The 18,272-nt window shown below is 44.9% G+C and overlaps 1 long non-coding RNA gene across 2 annotated transcripts in view; it reads left to right on the forward strand.

Moving 5' to 3' along the window:
* The window catches only part of LOC132027208 (uncharacterized), a 199,188-nt gene that overhangs the window by 24,811 nt on the left and 156,105 nt on the right, over nucleotides 1-18,272 (forward strand). The window contains exons 3-4 of one of the 2 annotated variants that reach the window (XR_009407089.1): nucleotides 8,496-8,579; nucleotides 17,255-17,898. This is a non-coding gene — a long non-coding RNA (uncharacterized LOC132027208). Of the gene's footprint in view, nucleotides 1-8,495; nucleotides 8,580-17,254; nucleotides 17,899-18,272 lie in introns of those variants that run through there. The other variant, XR_009407090.1, reaches the window with a different exon arrangement.

Here is an 18,272-nt window from a genome sequence, read left to right on the forward strand (position 1 = left end):
ATTTACTTATTTGACAGACAGAGATCACAAGTAGGCAGAGAGGCAGGCAGAGAGAGAGAGAGGAGGAAGCAGGCTTCTCGCTGAGCAGAGAGCCCGATGCGGGGCTTGATCCCAGGACCCTGGGATCTTGACCTGAGCCAAAGGCAGAAGCTTAACCCACTGAGCCACCCAGGTGCCCCTTGTTTAAGTTCTTTAATTTCCTGTTTGACCCAATCATTCTTTAGCAGGATGCTATTTAACTTCCAAATGTTTGAATTCTTTCCAAGTTTTTTGTTGTGATTCGGTTCCACTTTCAAGGATTGTGGTTTGATATCATGCAGGGAATAATCCAGTCTTTTGGTATCAGTTGAGACTGGATTTTGACCCAGTCTGTGGTCTGTTTGGAGTAAGTTCCATGTGCCTTTGAGAAGAATAAGTATTCTGTTCTTTTAAGGTGGAATATTCTGTATGTATTATTGCAAACAATGAATCATGAAACACTACATCAAAAACCAAGGAAGCACTGTATAGTGGCTAACATATCATAATAAAAAAAGTGAAAAAAAAAAAGATTGTAAAATCGGATTTGGTGTCAGAATTTGTTTTGGTAGCTGAGGGAATGGAAAAAAGACTGGGTAGAAGATTAGGAGTTCTCTTTGGGCTAGTTTTGTAAACTTCCTGGGCCTAAATGTCTCTTGGTTCAAGAAGGTAGATTATATTTTCTCCTGCAACATACAAGAATTCATAAAATAAAGTGACACCAAATCACGGGACTGTAGGTGGTTGGATTCTTACCAAATGGAGAGCGTGTGTCTGAGAATGGTCTGAGCTGGGACATAGACTCGAGGCAGGTGTGGAGGACCTTGGGGGACACTCGAGGCTGGAGGCAGTTGCTCCCCCAAGCTGCTGATATGGAGGGGGGAGGAGGGGACATGTGACTGCGGGGCAGATGTACTCTGGCCAGAGCAGTCAAAGAATCTTGTTAAGGATGACCCCATAGTTAAGGCTGTAAGGACACTCCCACCTGGCTGATGTCAGATCAAGCTCTGCTAGGTGGAGTGGCTGCAGGGATTTATTTAGTGATGATTAATAAGGTGAATTTCACCTCGATTCACAAGGGTGCAATTAAACATGTAAATGCTTTCACAAAGTTAAAAGTTCATACACATATAACAGTTCTATCTACGGATCAAATGTGGTGATGGTAGACCTAGAAATGCTTCATGAGCTCTGGAGCCCTGCATTACAGCTCCAGCTTGCTGATGCCTCTCTGTGGGTAGGCTGGGTGCCCCACCCCCAGACTCTCAGTCCAGTGCTCGCTCTTGTACCGCATGGCCTTGTTTCCCACCAGCCCTGGGGAAGGGGCTGACTCTCCCGCAAGACTATGAGAAAAGACCATCGTAGACATGTCCGTTTCCCTCACCTGTGCTTCCTTCCTGGGGCTCTGGGTAGCCAGCACTCTTTCCTGGTCAATGTGGCAGCTGTTAGGAATCCAGGCATGAGTATCATACCTGGTTCTGGAGCCTGAAGCTCTCCCTCTTGCCCCTGGATCACTTTTGGGTCCAGACTTCTAGCTGCTCCGAACCAAGGAGTTTGAGAAAATTGGAGCCCTTGGCAAAGAAGGGTGTGATATCGTGGCTCAGAATGCTGGCTGTGGCATCGGGGTGACCGGGTTCAAATCCTGGCTCTGTTACTTGCTAGTTGTGGGATCTTGGGAAAGCCCCTGTGTCGATCTGCGTTCTCCAAGAGGCAGACGTCGTTCTGGGAAGCAATATGCAAGGACTCGATCCGGCGAAACACTTTGTCAAAGAAGTCCCAAGTCTGACTCTGAGCGAAGGAGAGAAGGTTGGGGGGAGCACGTCTGGGCAGTGCAGCCTCAGAAAGGTTGAGGGGTCCCACGTCAGAGGAGTCTTGTGTTTTCTAGGACTGCCCCTGCCTTAGTTTCCCTGCTGCCCTCTGTCCCTGATGGATTTCAGGTCTAGCAGATGCACTGCCATGGTTCCTGTACCCCTAAACTCTCACAAGACTGGCTATGATCAGATGACACAAGGCATAACAGGTACTTTATAGGGGATTCTGGCATAGAGTGAGCACTTGACACATTGTAGCTCTTATTACCCAAATTCTCTTTTGACGTCAACAAGTTCCCTTTTTCTTTTGTAACCCAGCATTCTCCAGATCAGAGGCTGCCATTCAGATTCCCTGTGAGTGAGTGGGCCAGGTCTCACACCTTAGGGAGTGGTGGGGACTGTGATAATGGAGCACATGCCCCACTTGAAACATTTTGCACTTGGGGTGCCTGGGTGGCTCAGTGGGTTAAGCCGCTGCCTTCGGCTCAGGTCATGATCTCAGGGTCCTGGGATCGAGGCCCGCATCGGGCTCTCTGCTCAGCAGGGAGCCTGCTTCCCTCTCTCTCTCTGCCTGCCTCTCCATCTACTTGTGGTTTCTGTCTGTCAAATAAATAAATAAAATCTTAAAAAAAAAAAACATTTTGCACTTTTCTACAGAGCATCGTTGTTGGCTTGTCTGAGAGATTTAGAATATGGATGTGGGATGTGAATGGTCTGCGCTGGGGTCTTGACGCTCCCAGTTTCTGGCTATGGGATCTTGGGCACGTTGTGCCATCTTTCTGTAGCTCAGTCTGTCTACCTGTAAAATGGGGATGATTATGATACTCCCCCACGGGGTTTCTATGTGGACTTAGTACGTGGAAGCTTAGAGCAGTGCCCGGACCAAGTAAGGATGAAGAAATGTTGACATTATCCTGGGGTTGGGTGAGGGAAAGAGAACATGGGTTTTCTTCATCATTTTATTTCACATAAGCCTAAAACCTAAGGGTCGGGATAACACCCAAATAGGAACGAGTTTCTCCTACTCTGGTGATATAATCATATATAATAATGCCACTTACATAAGCTTCTCTGCCTCCCTGGTAAAGCCACCCACACTCTGCTCTACTTCACGCCGTGAAGGAAGTTTTCTCCCACAGGGAAGGAGACACCCAGCTCCATACTAATTATCACTGGAAAGCCGGGACCAATGGGGGTTGCTGGCAACGGTGGGTTTGTCAGTGATTTGGGGGACAAAGGCTTGAGAAGCAGTGAGTCAGGCCTGGAGACCTCAGAGGAACCGGTGGGGTCACGGAGCCAGAGGCAAACCGTGGCCTTCCCCAGATGGGGCGGGCTCAGCCAGCAGCCCTCTACAGATAAACGCTGATCTGCCCGTTCCTTTCTTGGTTCTTTCAGATCTGAAACGTGTTGTGCATGTGACGCATGCTCGTTGTGGAAAAGTGTAGAAAATAGAGGGGAACAAAATAGAAGTGTTAAAGACAGAACTTGTTTAGCTGTAAGTGTGAGAAATCAATCTCAAACTGGTGCAGGTGATTCAAGAGAACATATTGGTCCCTAGGACAGGGATGTTCCAGGAATGAGTCAGGCAGGGCTCTCTCTCCAGGGCTCAGACAACACGGAAAGGATGCTCTCTTGCTCTCTCTGGTCGTTTCTCCATGCAGAAGAGGTCTAAAAGTAAATAAGAGAAACCCCAAACTAACTTCTAGTGTTTGAACCACCCTATTACAAAGGAAGAGTCTCGCTGATGGATGCGATTAGTTGGGTGTGTATCACATGCATCCTTGAGCCAATCCCCGGGGCTCCAAATAAATGGTCTGGTTGGACAGGTTAGTAAGCCAGTGCCCTGAGGAGGTGGAACCTCGGCAGTCTCCCTTGCAATACAGGGAATAGGTTTCCCACAGAAAGGAGAGTTTCTGTTCCAGAAGGTAGAGGAAAAGGGGATGAGTTGATGACAACAGTGGGAGTCACTGTAAGAAGCAAGTACACATTTCTTTCTTTCTTTCTTTGATTTTATTTATTTGAGGGAGAGAGAAAATGTGCATGAGTGGGGGGAGGGGCAGAGGGAGAGAGAGAAGCAAACTCCCCACTGAGCAGGGATCCCGACTCAGGGCTCGACCCCAGGACTCTGACGTCATGACCAGAGCTGAAGGTAGATGCTTAACCCACTGAGCCACCCACCCAGCCGAAGGTAGATGCTTAACCCACTGTACCGCCCCAGCAAGTACAAATTTCTAATACTCCCACCAGAAATAAAGGCTGCTAACTTTTTTTAAAAAAAATATTTTATTTATTTATTTTTCAGAGATAGAATGGCAGGCAGAGAGAGAAACAGACTCCCCGCCGAGCAGGAAGCCTGATGGGGGGCTTGATCCCAGGACCCTGGGATCATGACCTGAGCCAAAGGCAGAGGCTTAACCCACTGAGCCACCCAGGCACCCTAGGGCTGCTAACTTCTTTATATGTAGATCCTTCCAGAGTTCCCTACTTACTTTCTTATGTGTCTATCCTGAAAAGTATATATTAGACATATAGAACATTGGAATATTCTATGCAAACTTTTATAAACTGATTTTGACTGCCTCCTTCAAAAAGATCAGAATGCAAAAAATATCAAAATGCAAAGGGTTTATTTCCTGGTCAGAAAATAAAAAAATATAGACTAGCCAAAATGAAATATAATTTATGACTGGTGGCAGCTGGCAGTAGGACTTTGAAGACAAGTTAAGGGGTGCCTGGGTGACTCAGTGGGTTAAGCCTCTGTCTTTGACTCAGGTCATGATCTCAGGGTCCTGGGATCGAGCCCCGCATCGGACTCTCTGCACAGCAGGGAGCCTGCTTCCCCATCTCTCTCTGCCTGCCTCTCTGACCACTCGTGATCTCTTTCTCTATCAAATAAATAAATAAAATCTTAAAAAAAAAAAAAGAAAGCAAGTTAAAGACAAGTTTGAAATACAGGAACTCGTTACATCTCCTCTCAGGACAGCCTATAGTCCTTCTTTGTAGGGCTTTCCACATTTATAATTATTCATTAATGATTTACAGTGGCTTATGTAAAATTATTTCACTATGAAATGTTTCAGGTACACACAGAAAAACCATAGACTGAAACAGGGAGCAACCACTTACACAACGTTCCATTTGAGAATCATAACAGGGGCACCTGAGTGGCTCAGTGGGTTAAGCACCGACTCTTGACTTTGGCTCAGGTCATGCTCTCAGGGCGGTAAGATCAAGCCCCATATGGGGCTCTGCACTGGACATGGAGCTTGCTTGAGGTTCTCTCTCTTCCCCTCTCTCTGCCCCACTAACCTCACAAGCGTGCTCTCTCTCCAAAAAACAGTAAGAAATGTAACATAACAAATACAATCCCAGCCCGCTGGACCCATCTCACTTTTGTGCCCCTTCCTCTGCCCCTCCCTTTCCAGCGATGACCTCTATCCTACAGTTGTGTTTTTTATTCCATACACATTTAAAGAGATTTTTTTAAAGTTTATATTATTTTTAGTAACCTCTGCACTCAGTCAAGGTGGGCTCAAATTCATGACCTGCGATCAAGAATCCCATGTTCCACTGTCCAAGCCAACCAGGCACCCCTCCATGCAGATTTCTGTACTTTGATTGTGTGTGTGTGTGTGTGTGTGTGTGTGTGTATACATATTCTGTTACCAACATACCATGTTGTGTTGCGTATTTTAAAACTTCTGTAGAGCCCTGCTGTACGTGTCATTTCATGACTTAGCCTTTTTTCACTATTACAGTTTTTCCAATTTATGAAAATTGTGTTTTGCTTATTATTTCCCTGCTACTATTTGTGTTAATTTGTTATGATCACATTCTACTGTATAACCATATCATGATTTATTTATCCGTTCTCCTGTAAGTGGGCATTCAGGTTGTTTCTGTTTTTCTTCTTCTAAAATTTTAGGTCGGCTCCACATCCAATGGGGGCTTGAACTCATGACCCTGGGATCAAGAGTCACTTGCTCTACTGCCTGAACCAGCCAGGCATCCCTCTGTCCTGAGCATTGCTCCTTGTGATAACTGATGGAGCTTCTTCAGGCCCACAGTATACACTCAGGAATGGAACTGCTGGCCTATAGAATGTGCATGTCTCCAACTTGACCAGACTTCACCAAACTGCTCTGCAGAACAGTTGAACAGTCTACATTCTTACCAGCCTTCTATGAGACTTTCTGTTTCTCCAGCACTTGCTTCTGTTAGATTTTCCATCTTTGCCAGTATGATGTGTGCAGACTATAGGTCCTCTGTCCCCATTGTTCAGTCCTGGAGAGCTGGGATCATGTCTCGTTCACCATGGTTGTCCTGGCACTCGGCATGGCTCCAGATGCTCAGTATTTGGGGTTGCCTGTGCAATTGAGTTTTTTGGTTTCTCCCATTTGCTGGAGAGGGCCCCCATTCTCCAGGGAGCCTGCTTCCTTCTACCACTCTCACTTGAAGATCGGAGACCTCTCGTGCATGAAACAGAGAGGACAGTCTGGCTACCCTGCTTGCCTTTCATTTGAGTGTGGGTTCTCAAAACCCTATGCACGTGCATCAGAATCACCGGGAGGGCTTGTGGGAACACAGGTGGTGCCCACCTTTCTGTGCTGGAGGTACAGGGTGCCCCAAGAATTCACATTTCTGGTGAGTTCCTAGATGGCATTGATGCTGCTGGTTTGGGATGCACTCTTTGAGAACCATTATATTGGAGAAACATCCAATCCAGGTGTTCTGGGTATGTTCTATGTGGAATGTCCTTAAAGAGAACAAGCGCAAAGCCTCAAACGTCATTCTCCAAGTTGATCGCAGAAAGAATAAAAGTCCCATTCAGCTCCACTCGGTAGGAAATAGGGAAAGGAGACGCCTGAATTCCGGGTTCGTAGAATGTTCAAGACAGGTGGCAGCCCTTACAGAGACTGATGTAATTTAGTAAGAATGTCTAGGGCAACCCCTGGGGTGTTTTCCCATCTTCCATAAGATTTCAAGCCAGGATCTTTTTTTCTACCAATACTCTGGAGACGGTCCTGATCTTCTCTTCTTTTCCTCCTCCTCCCCCTCTTTCTTCTACAGGTTCATCACACATTCATTTGATTCAAGTGTAGACTTGATCGTCACAATACCACAGTAAAGACAGCTGCCCTTTACGAAGGGCGTGGGTATAAGTGCTTTATAATCTCACCTAATCAGCATCATCATATCTAATCCTCTTTTAGGTTTCTCCAACACCAGTGTCGTGTTCTTTATTACTTCTGTACATTGTATTTCTGGGAGTGCTGGTTCATTCATTCATTCCTTCATTCATACCTTCACCAAAGATTTACTGAGCACCTGCTATGTGCAAGGCACTCTGCTGCCAATGTGGGCAAACCAGACAGACGAAATCCTTATTATAGTGCTTACAATCTCTTATTATTCCTGTCTCTGAAAAGAGGTGATACTATTCCTCACTCAGGGTTGCTGTAGGGATTAGGGAAATGTGTGCCTGGCACATACGAAGTGATCGGTAAACGTGGGCTCCTGACCTTTACCCCCAAAAGCTGGTAGCTTTCTGTTCACGTCTGTGGGGGCAGAACTGTTGGAACCAATTCTGAGAGATTGACTGTGTTTTTCTAGAAGGGCACATTGTACTGTTTTATAAAGATTTTATTTACTTATTTGGAGAGAGGGGAAGTGGGGGGAGGGGCGGAGGGAGCAGGAGAGAGAGAATCTCAAGCAGACTCTGCTGAGCCAGGAACCCTATCCCCCTGAGGTCATGACCTGAGCTGAAACCAACAGTCAGACAACCGACTGAGCCACCTGCACTGTTTTATTTTATTTTATTAAAAAAAATTTTTTTTTTATTTATTTGACAGAGATCACAAGTAGGCAGAGAGGCAGGCAGAGAGAGAGAGGAGGAAGCAGGCTCCCCGATGTGGGCAGAGAGCCCGACATGGGGCTTGATCCCAGGACCCTGGGATCATGACCTGAACCAAAGGCAGAGGCTTTAACCCACTGAGCCACCCAGGCACCCCAACCTGCACTGTTTTAAAAATTCATGCAGCCTGCACCCTATTAACTCCCCAGAGCAAATGCTTGTTTTCTTGGTCTCTGTGGGCAAGACTCAGGCTCTAGCTCCCCTCTGCTTCCTGTCCCTCTCATCTTCCTCCCGTTCCAGCCAGGATCTCAGACTACACCTGAGTTTCGACAGACCAATGCTTTGGGAGAGCTTTGTGCAATTTTGAGAGATGAAAAATGGAGGAATGTGGGCTCCCAGGCAACCGGTGTGATGGAGAATAGAGGAAAAAGATAAGAGAAATGTGCAGCTTAGAAGGATGTTTGCACAGGCAACGAGAGAAAAATAAGTAACAAATGTCTACTTAGAGGTATTTTCCTTCAAGCATCAAGCTTTTGAAGAACTAGGATAGGAGAAATCTACATTTTAGGAATCCAGGCTGCTGTTTATGTAATTTCCACCTTCGGGGACTTCAGCTCTGTCTCCGCTGACTGTTAGTCATTTCTTTGTCAGGCTGAGTTTTAGTGATTTTCGTTCCCTCCCCCATCCAGGAAGAGGGATTAAGGGTACAACATAATTGATGCACCGAAGCCCGAATTGGAGGTCTCTCTCACTATGGACGAGAGAGTTCAGAAGGGAAATATCACATGAACATTGTACATTTCTTTCCGCAGGCCTGGCAGAAGCTACACCTGGATTCCCACTGCTGAACCCATGTAACTGGCATTTGGACTTTTCTACCCAGTTACCCCCTTACGGTGAGTGAAGCACTTGGGGGTCATTCCTCCTCAACCTTGCGAACTTGGCAAGGTCCCTGATCTAGCACACCTTCTATTTTTTTTTTTTTTTTTTTTGATCTGTGGAAAGATAACCATGACAAAATACATACCCTGAGATGGTTTCAGTGGGGAGCGTTAAATGAGATACAAATTAGAAACTCTCATCGTAGTATCTGGAACATGTTCACAGTCTATGAATAAGAGCCAAAATTTCTTAGTGTCCGAACTTTCTCATGGGAAGGTGTGAAGCTTACCCTGCAGTATAGGGAAAGTGGAATTCTCTGGGCCTGGCTCCAGCCTTTGTCCTGCCACCTCTGACACACTGGGAACTCATTTCCCTTTCTGAGACCGTTTTGTTCCAGTTTGGCTGGTGGAGAAACGAGGGGGGAGGTTGGGGGCTTTGAAGGCCCAAGGAAATAATAAAGAATAACCTGTATATAATGTACTATTGTGTATAATATACTATGTAATATATACTATTTTATATATTTTATGTGTGCTGTCTAATACATAAATATATAAGAAACTCTCAACTACACTGTATTATATGTAGCACATTATATAGAATATATACTACATGGTATATAGTATGTAGCAAATTACATATATAAAATAGAAAATGTATATAAAATGTATATAAATATATAAAATGTATATAAAATACACTGTAGCATAGTACATATTATACATTATATATTATATATAACACATATATATTATATATAAATACACTATAGATATAAGCACTAGTACATATGATACACACTCTGTCATGTATACCATGTAACAGGAACAGCACACACATATATACTATATATTGTTTATATTCTATAATATATACTACATGTAATGTAAGTATATATTATAATTCTATAATATATACTACATTATAATTCTATTATATATTATAATTATAATTATAATTCTATATACTACATTACATGTAGTATATATTATATGATATATATACACCATATAATGCTATAATAAGGTACTATATGCTATATTCAACATAATGTCTTGTTAGTATAATATGTCATATACTATATATTATATAGATTTATATAATATAGATGCCACACTATTGTATTATATACTACATAATATATGTACTTTATATCATATGGTAGACTATGCTGTAGTTAAGTGATGTTTATATAGTACACCATATTCACAATATATGCTTTTTACTCTGTAATACACCATGTATACTCTGATGAAAATGAAAGTTTCTTGTGAACGGAAAAGCCATAATTAATAGGAGATGCTATTAGTCACACAAAGATGTAAACAAGTGCTATGGTTTATTTTTATTTTTATTTTTTATTATTTTAAAAAGATTTTATTTATTTACTAGAGAGAGAGAGATCACAAGTAGGCAGAGAGGCAGGCAGAGAGAGAGGGGGAGGCGGGCTCCCGGCTGAGCAGAGAGCCTGATGCGGGGCTCAATCCCAGGACCCTGAGATCATGACCTGAGCAGAAGGCAGCCGCTTAACCAACTGAGCCACCCAGGCACCCCTATCTTATTTTTATTTACTTATATTTTTTCAATGACCGGCATGGTTTGAAGCATGACCTAGACTCATAATACTTTACATTTCACCACTCGCCCCCAACTCCCTCCACCCCAGACGTTTCTCTCGTGCTTTCTCTTGAGGCCCCATCCCCTTCCCAGGGTACTCACCAAAGAGCTGGGGGTCGCATTGCTCCTCTTCCCCTTCCTCCCACTCCTGCACTCTGCCATCCAGTCCCCCGGTAGCCCCGTTGGTTCTGTCTGTTCTACCGCTAAGGTGGGACCCACATCCGCCCCACTGTTGCCCAGGTCCAGCCCCGTCGTCATCTGCGGAGACAGCCCTAGGAGCCCCTTAGCTGTTCTCCCGGCTCCCTGCCTTGCCACTTCATAAGCCGCCCTTCCTGTAGTAGCCTCCGTGGTCTTCTAAGGGAGTAAATCCGATCATGTCACTTCTTAGCTGAAAAATCTGGATGGGCTTTCCCGTCATATTTAGGATAAAACCCAAACTCTTTGCCTTGGCCTGGGGGGCCCTGTTGGCACTGGCTTCTGACATCTGACTTTGTCTGAGATTACTCCCCTACCCACTTGACTTGCTCCACTCCTACATGTTGGTGACTGTTCAGCTCTAAGGATGTCATACCTGATGCGCCTCAGGGCTTTTGCACCTGCTGTTCCCATGACCTGCAATGCCCTTTCCTCAGATATCCACATGGCCCCCTCCTTCACTTTGCTCAGGACTTTACTCAGATGTCACTTTATCAGAGAGGACTTTCCTGACCACCCTGCAGCGTATTGTGTCTGTCCCCTCACTGTGTACTGTCTGTCTGTCTCTCTCTCATTGAAATCTATAGAGCAAGCTACACCTTCATAGCAGATACACATCTGTATAGGAAACTCTCAACTGTTCTGCATTTTATGTAGCGCATTATGTAGACTATGAACTCTGTTTAGTATATGTGATATACACTACATAATATATCGCATCTGGATATATTATATGTATACTTTCTACTGTGTATGTGTGTTATCTAGTGTAGATATCTAGTACATCCTACATCCTCCCCAGGAGAGAAGGGCTCCATAACACCACTGTGTGAGTCTCAGTCTTTTCATAATAAAGGGTTTAAGTGGTGAGAAGTCCCATAGCTGTAGTTTATGGAGAATTACCATGTGCCAGGCATGTGCCAAGCTTGCTTGCTTGCTTTTTAATGCTATCTTACGTAACCCTCACCATCATAGCAATGACTTGAAGGGGGTATTACATCAGGAGGGGAAGTCAGCTCAGAATCCATGTTATCGCTGTCGGCAATAATACGAGTAAGGGTCCTTAACTGAGTGAGTTCAAGTACAACAGGTGGCCTGTTCTGAAGCTATTTCATATTGTGTGTGAACACAAGGCACTTGGTTCCAAGACTGAATTGAACGGTGGGCAGTTGGGCAGTCTGGAAGGGGAGACGCCCCGTTGCTCATTCCCAGAAGAGTCCTTATCCTGGGTCAATGTGGCAGCCCCAGGATTTATTAGGGAAGGCAGCCTCTCCTCACCTCCACTGCCCACAGATCCATGGCCAGGAATCTGAGAAATGGCCCTGCTAGTCCTCAGGCACAATCTGTTTCCATTGGGCGACAAGTATCCCGGGCATCGGGGGGCTGTATCTTTCACTGCGTCCATGATAAACTTTGAGCCGAATCAGAGTTACTAGCCTTGTGTTCTGTTGTCTGGGACCTCCTGACTTCATGTGGTACACTCAGAGCCACATGCCCTTTTATTTATGACTTTTATGGAGTCTTTTGTGCGGTCGTAAATTGACTAACCCTCCAGCCGGTTCGAGCCCTCATCAGGAAGCTGTCATCAAAGTGAATCACTTCTCAGTGGCTGTTCCTTCCCCAAAGGTTCATTGCAGAGGCTGGGCTGTTTCCTGTAAGTTGCTTAGAGTATCTGTCAGCTCCTGACAGCCCAGACCCTCTAAGCCCAGATGCTTTCTTTTTCCCATTAAAAAAAACAAAAAACAAAAGTTGCCCAGGAGTTGTCCTCTAAAAAGAGAGGAGGAAATGCCTGTATTTGGTCAGGGGTTCTTTGATGTCAGTATAACATTCTGGAACAGGTTTAGTTTCTGGAACTGTGAAGTGGTGAAGTTGACATGCTTTTATTTATGGCCCAGGAATATTCTGAATAATTCTTGTACCAGGGATTTGGGACAAGGCAGAGATGGATCTTTTCCCGGGGGTATCTGAGAACCAGCAACTTAAGTAGAAACAGAGATTGGACCTTGAACTTGGGATGGACTCAAGGGGAAGTGAGTTCCTTAAAAGCAAAAGGTGCCAGAGAATTCAGTTTCTCCCTCATCTCTCAACACTCCTCTACTGAGTCTCCATCTTACGGAAAGGGAGGCTCCCAGAGCTGTTTTGACTATACAGCTTCCTCTAGGTCACATGGACACTAAGTGGTAGGGCCAGCATTTGAACCCAGATCATACTGTGATCTTATAAAAATGCACCCATTTTAATGTACAGTCCACTGATTATTTAGTAAACCTTAAAATGTGTGCAACTGTCACTTTGATCCAATTTTAGAAATTTCCTTTTGCCCTCCAAAAGATCCCTTATGTTCATTTGAATTCAATCTGCCTTCCCATCTATAGCTCCGGGCAACCCACTAATCTTCTGTATGTCTCTGTGAGTTTGCTTTTCTCTGGACATTTTATATAAATGGAATCTGATAATATGTGGTCTTTGCATTGGCTTCTTTTATGTATCCAGAGTTCATCTGTGTTGTTGCAAGTAACAGTCGTTAATTCATTTTCATATTGAATAGTATTCTACTGTAAGGATGTGCTGTATTTCGTGTATCCATTGACCAACGGATAGACACTTGGCTTATTCCCATTTCCTAGCTGTTATGAATAATTCTGCTGTAGCCATTCGTGTGCATGGCTTTGTGTGGATGTACGCATTCAACTTTCAGGTGGATTCCTAGGAGTAGCATTGCTGGGTTTAATGGCAAGTTTGTGTTTAACTTTACAAAAAAAAACTACCAAACTGGTTTTTAAAAAAGATCTTATTTATTTATTTGACAGAGATCACAAGTAGGCAGAGAGGCAGGCAGAGAGAGAGGAAGGGAAGCAGGCTCCCTGCCGAGCAGAGAGCCCAATGCAGGGCTCGGTCCCAGGACCCCGGGATCATGACCTGAGCTGAAAGCAGAGGCTTTAACCCACTGAGCCACCCAGGTGCCCCTACCAAACTGTTTTTAAAGTCGCTGTTGCATTTTACGTCAAACTCAGGTCCTGTGACCCTAACGTTCATATTCTTGGTCGCTATGTTATAGAAATGTCTCACATTACTCAGTGCCATTAATAATTTATTAATGTTGACAATTCTTGCATGATGTCTGCTCTGTCCTGGCCCTGGTCCTACAAGGCAGGAATAGAGAGGTCAAAGATAAGATTTTTTTCTGCCTTCTGGGGTAGTTTGGATTATTAATCACAGTTCTGCCATATGACCTCAGATTGCACTAGATGAGGGAGTGGATTTCCCTGACAACGACTTGGGCCATTGGGAAAGGCAGTCTCCCGCGTGTAGTCATTTGACCCCGTCTTGGCCTTAGAAGAATGGGTTTGAGCTTGGAATATTTCCTTACTGGGAGATTCAGTGCTCTCACCATCTGTACTGGGCTTATGGCCTTCCGAGGGGATATCTTTCTCTGTTCCCTGCTTGACACATACTGCTTTGTCCTCCTTGAGCACTTGAACCAATGGCTGTCATGCACACCCCCAGCTTTCTGCATTTCATCCCCCAGTGGGAAGGATTGGGTCCCTTCGGCAGCATGAAATGGGATAAGTTCTGTGTTGGCTGTTGGGGTAAGTTCTGTGTTGGATGGATCTGCTGGCCATGGGGGACTGACACATTGCACAGGGCTGGCTCTTGGGTACTCTGTCTCTTTTCTTGCTGCAAGTAAATGCTGGACCACAGCCTTGTGTGCATGCGGTCTGTTTCATGCAAATCATGAAACCAAGGTTCTCTCCCTTGGGTGCACAGATCTGCCTTTGAACTCTGGCTGCACTCATGTTATCTTCTATCCTATAGTACTGTCTGACTACCCAGTGAGATGGTGGAATGTGTCTTGCTGGTGGCCAAGGGAGCAGTAACAGAGAGGATGCAACCAGGCGGCTCGAATGTGCTTGTGTGTTTTTGCTTATCTTCTTGCACTCTTATGACCCACCATAGAAAAGCATACCCTCCTTAGCAGGCATACCCTGCTGCTCCTTGAGTCGGCAGCTGGGAACAAATATATGTGGAGCAGCTCTGATCTAACTCACATTTTAAACCTAAGTGCAGATCCCCAGTCTCTCCTTTTACTTAAGAAAACAAATGAGTCGGTCATGTTGATTCCAGTGTTGGCCATTGTGTGGCACTGTCAACTCTGGACAGCTTGGTTGCTGTGCTGCTTGTAAATACTTGCCCTTCCATAATCTGTACATAATCTGTACTTCTGGAATTTGCACACTAGGAATTTGCACACTGTATTTTCATGTTCCTCCCGTGCTGGCTTTCTGTTGCAGGGTACTTCCTGGAAATCAGAAGGTAAGGAAGGAGGGGAATTTCTGTAGTTGAGACAGCAGAGGCTGGGTGATTCCAGACTCCACCATCCAAGGCTCAGGCAGCACCTTTTGAGCAATACTAGCCCCAGAGGAGGTGGCCCTGCTTTGAAACCTCATAAGACTGTAGCAGTATCTCCAATAGTACACTGGGTGCAGGCTCATGGATCCAACCTAGAAGCGTTAACATCTTCTGACCTCTGGTTATCACCCTTCTGCTTTCTGATTTTCAGACCCCCCTTTTATTATATTATATTTTATTTTTAGGTAGTTAACATACAGTGCAATATTGGTTTCAAGAGTAGAATTCAGTGATTCATCACTTACATACAACACCCAGTGCTCATCACAACAAGTGCCCTTCTTTTTTTTTTTTTTTTTTAAATTTTATTTATTTATTTGTCACAGAGAGAGAGAGAGCGAGCACAGGCAGACAGAGTGGCAGCAGAGACAGAAGCAGGCTCCCCACTGAGCAAGGAGCCCAATGTGGGACTTGATCCCAGGATGCTGGGATCATGACCTGAGCCGAAGGCAGCTGCTTAACCAATTGAGCCACTCAGGCGTCCCAACAAGTGCCCTCCTTAATCCCCACCAGCATCTAGCCCATCCCCCATGTACCTCCCTCCACCAACCTTCAGTTTGTTCTCTATCATTAAGAATCTCTTACAGCTTGTTTCCCTCTCTCCTTTCTTTCTTTATCCCCTTCCCATATGTTCTTCTGTTTTCTTTCTTAAATTACACTTATTTCACTTATCAGAATACACTCTAGCTCCATGCATGTTGTTGCAAATGGCAAGATTTCATTTTTTTGGGTGGCTGGTTAATATTCCTTGTACGTATATATACCACATCTTCTTTATCCAAATGTTGATGGACATTTGGGCTCTCTCTATAGTTTGGCTATTGTTGATGATGCTGCTATAAACATCAGAGTACAGGTACTCCCTTTGAATCTGTATTTTTGTACTCTTTGGGTACCTAATAGCACAATTGCTGAATTGTAGCATAGTTCTTTTGTTTCTTTTTTTAACTTTTTGAGAAAGCTCCACACTTTTTTCCAGAGTGGCTGCACCAGTTTGCATTCCCACCAACAGTGCAAGAGGGCTCCCCTTTCTCCACATCCTCGTCAGCATCTGTTGTTTCTTGTGTTGTTAGTTTTAGGCATTCTGACTGGTGTGAGGTGGCATCTCGTCATGGTTTTGGTTTGTATTTCCTTGATGATGAGTGACGTTGAGCATCTTTTCATGTGTCTATTAGCCATCTGGATCAGAGCCCCCTCCTTAAAGATTTTATTTATTTGAGAGAGAGAACACGAGAGGGGAGAAGGTCAGAGGGGGAAGCGGACTCCCCATGTGAGCTGGGACCTGGGATCTGGTTGCTGGATGCAGGACTGGATCCCAGGACTCCAGGATCATGACCTGAGCCGAAGGCAGTAGGTTAATCAACTGGACCACCCAGGCACCCTGGATCAGAGCCCCCTAACTAATTGTTCTTCCATCTACTCTTAAACCTTTTTAATTGATTCCTTTGTTTGGAACACCTAGAGTGCTTTCTGCTTTGCTGATACTGCTGCTTTCTGAAGCACGAGCGTAGGAAACGACTGATCTCGGGATGGATGGGAAGAAGGGGAATGATGGGAAATTGTCCACTTCTGTGTACGAGAAGAACATTGGCCAACCTTAATTCTAGAGGTTCAGGAGGGCTTCCAGATTATATCTATCTATATCTGTATCATCTCTATCTTTATCCATCTAATTATCTAACTATTGATAATTTTTTTGTAAGTAGGCTTCATGCCCAGCCTGGGACCCAATGTGGGGCTTGAACTCACAGCCCTGAGATCAAGGCCTGAGCTGAGAGCAAGAGCCACCCAGGCTCACCTTCCAAATTATATTTGTGAATTCTTTTTCTCCTTATTTTTTTGTATCATGATGCATTGAACATAGAGAATCAGTGATTGAATGCGAACTAATTGATGATAGGACTTCTCTTGGGACTTTTGATTTCTTGTTTGTCCTGAATCTTGGCTGAACTGAGCCAGTGGTACACTGAGTTAGGTTAATTGGACACCATTCCTGGAACTCTGATTCTTTCTCTCCTACCTTGGCCCCCCATACAAAGTTAGTGACCCCAGGAGGTAGGCCAGCTAAGAGCTAAGTGACACGGTTCCCAAAATGGTGATCTTCCTACACTTAGCTACCTGGCCTGCCTCAGTTTACCTCATTCTCAGAATCCACATGGTCCCTTTTACCAAAGCCTGTCGAAATCCAGTTTTATAAACGATATCGGGGGAGTGATTAGGGCTGGAGAAACAGTCCCCAGGCATCGTTGCTAAAATGTCTCCTGGGATCTGCGACAGACCCCAAGGTCTCTGTTGATTACTTTAAGCAAAGCCCTTCAGTTTCTCTGCAGGGAACTTCTCTCTAAGTGACTACAATCAGGTGAGGCAGGTGGCTGAAGAAACAAGGCTGAACAATGGGCTTTCTGTTCAAGTTAGTTCATACCAGCAAGAAGCCCTACATCTGTTTTTTTTTTTTTTTTTTTTTCAGCCTCACTTGGAGATGAAGGAAAGAGTTTGGTCACCCTGCTGTGGGAAAAATGGGCCATTATTGTCAAAAGAAGGCACCTGTCCTAGATTTGAGGGATGCATGGTGTCCTGGATGGTTTCTAGGTCTCAGTGGGCTGGACTGTTGACATCAGCTCATCCTTGTGTCCCTAAGAAGGATATGGACGTGAACGCAAAATCTTCATGGAGCCAGACACCTGGGATCTGGGATCTGAAGCTGCCAGCGTCGTGTGAGCTCATCTCCTTTTCCCAACTCTCCGCTGGATAAATTCTGTTTCCTTTCAAGCGTATATCACACTGATTTCATTTCAGCTACCCAACCAGCCCAGTCCTTATCACATGGACTCAGAAGCAGCTGGAAGGAAGGGCTTCTTCCTGGAGCCAGGTGCTCTGCCTTCAAGTACCAGCTGGCCCTCACCAGAGTCACGTGCCCTAGGGAAAATCACCCTACTTCTGAGAACCTCAGTTTCTCCACCTGTAAAATGAGAGTATCGCTCGAACCTGTCCTGCTTACCTCACAGGGTTGTGGTGACCATCTGAATGGATGATGTCATGTAAGTGTGGGGCAAAATGTCGTTCTCACCACCAGAAATTGTGGCAAGCACTCAATTAAATTAATTAAAACAGGTAACGTTTTCCCTGCCAGTCTTCAATTTTATCAACGAAGCATCTGGTTGACCCTTGGATGTCAGCTGGCTTGGGAATGCCATGACCGTAGCCTCATACCTTCAGATGAGGAAGGTCTTCCGTGTTCTAAGCTGCTGCTTCTCAAACTTTTTCATGAGTGCGAGTCACCAGGGATATTGTTAAAATGCAGATTCTGATTCGGTAGGCCTGAGATGGGGCTGGAAATTCTGCATTTCTCACAGACTCCCAGGTCACACCCTGGCTGGTGGCGTGAAGACGGCACTCGGAGTAGCAAGAATCCGAGAAGTCTCTTCCCTTGCTTCTCCCTTGATTTTATGCTGCACCTTGTATTTGCTTGCTTCAAGCTCAAGTCC

This window comes from Mustela nigripes, chromosome 11 (assembly GCF_022355385.1).
Source record: "Mustela nigripes isolate SB6536 chromosome 11, MUSNIG.SB6536, whole genome shotgun sequence".
NCBI lineage: Eukaryota > Metazoa > Chordata > Mammalia > Carnivora > Mustelidae > Mustela > Mustela nigripes.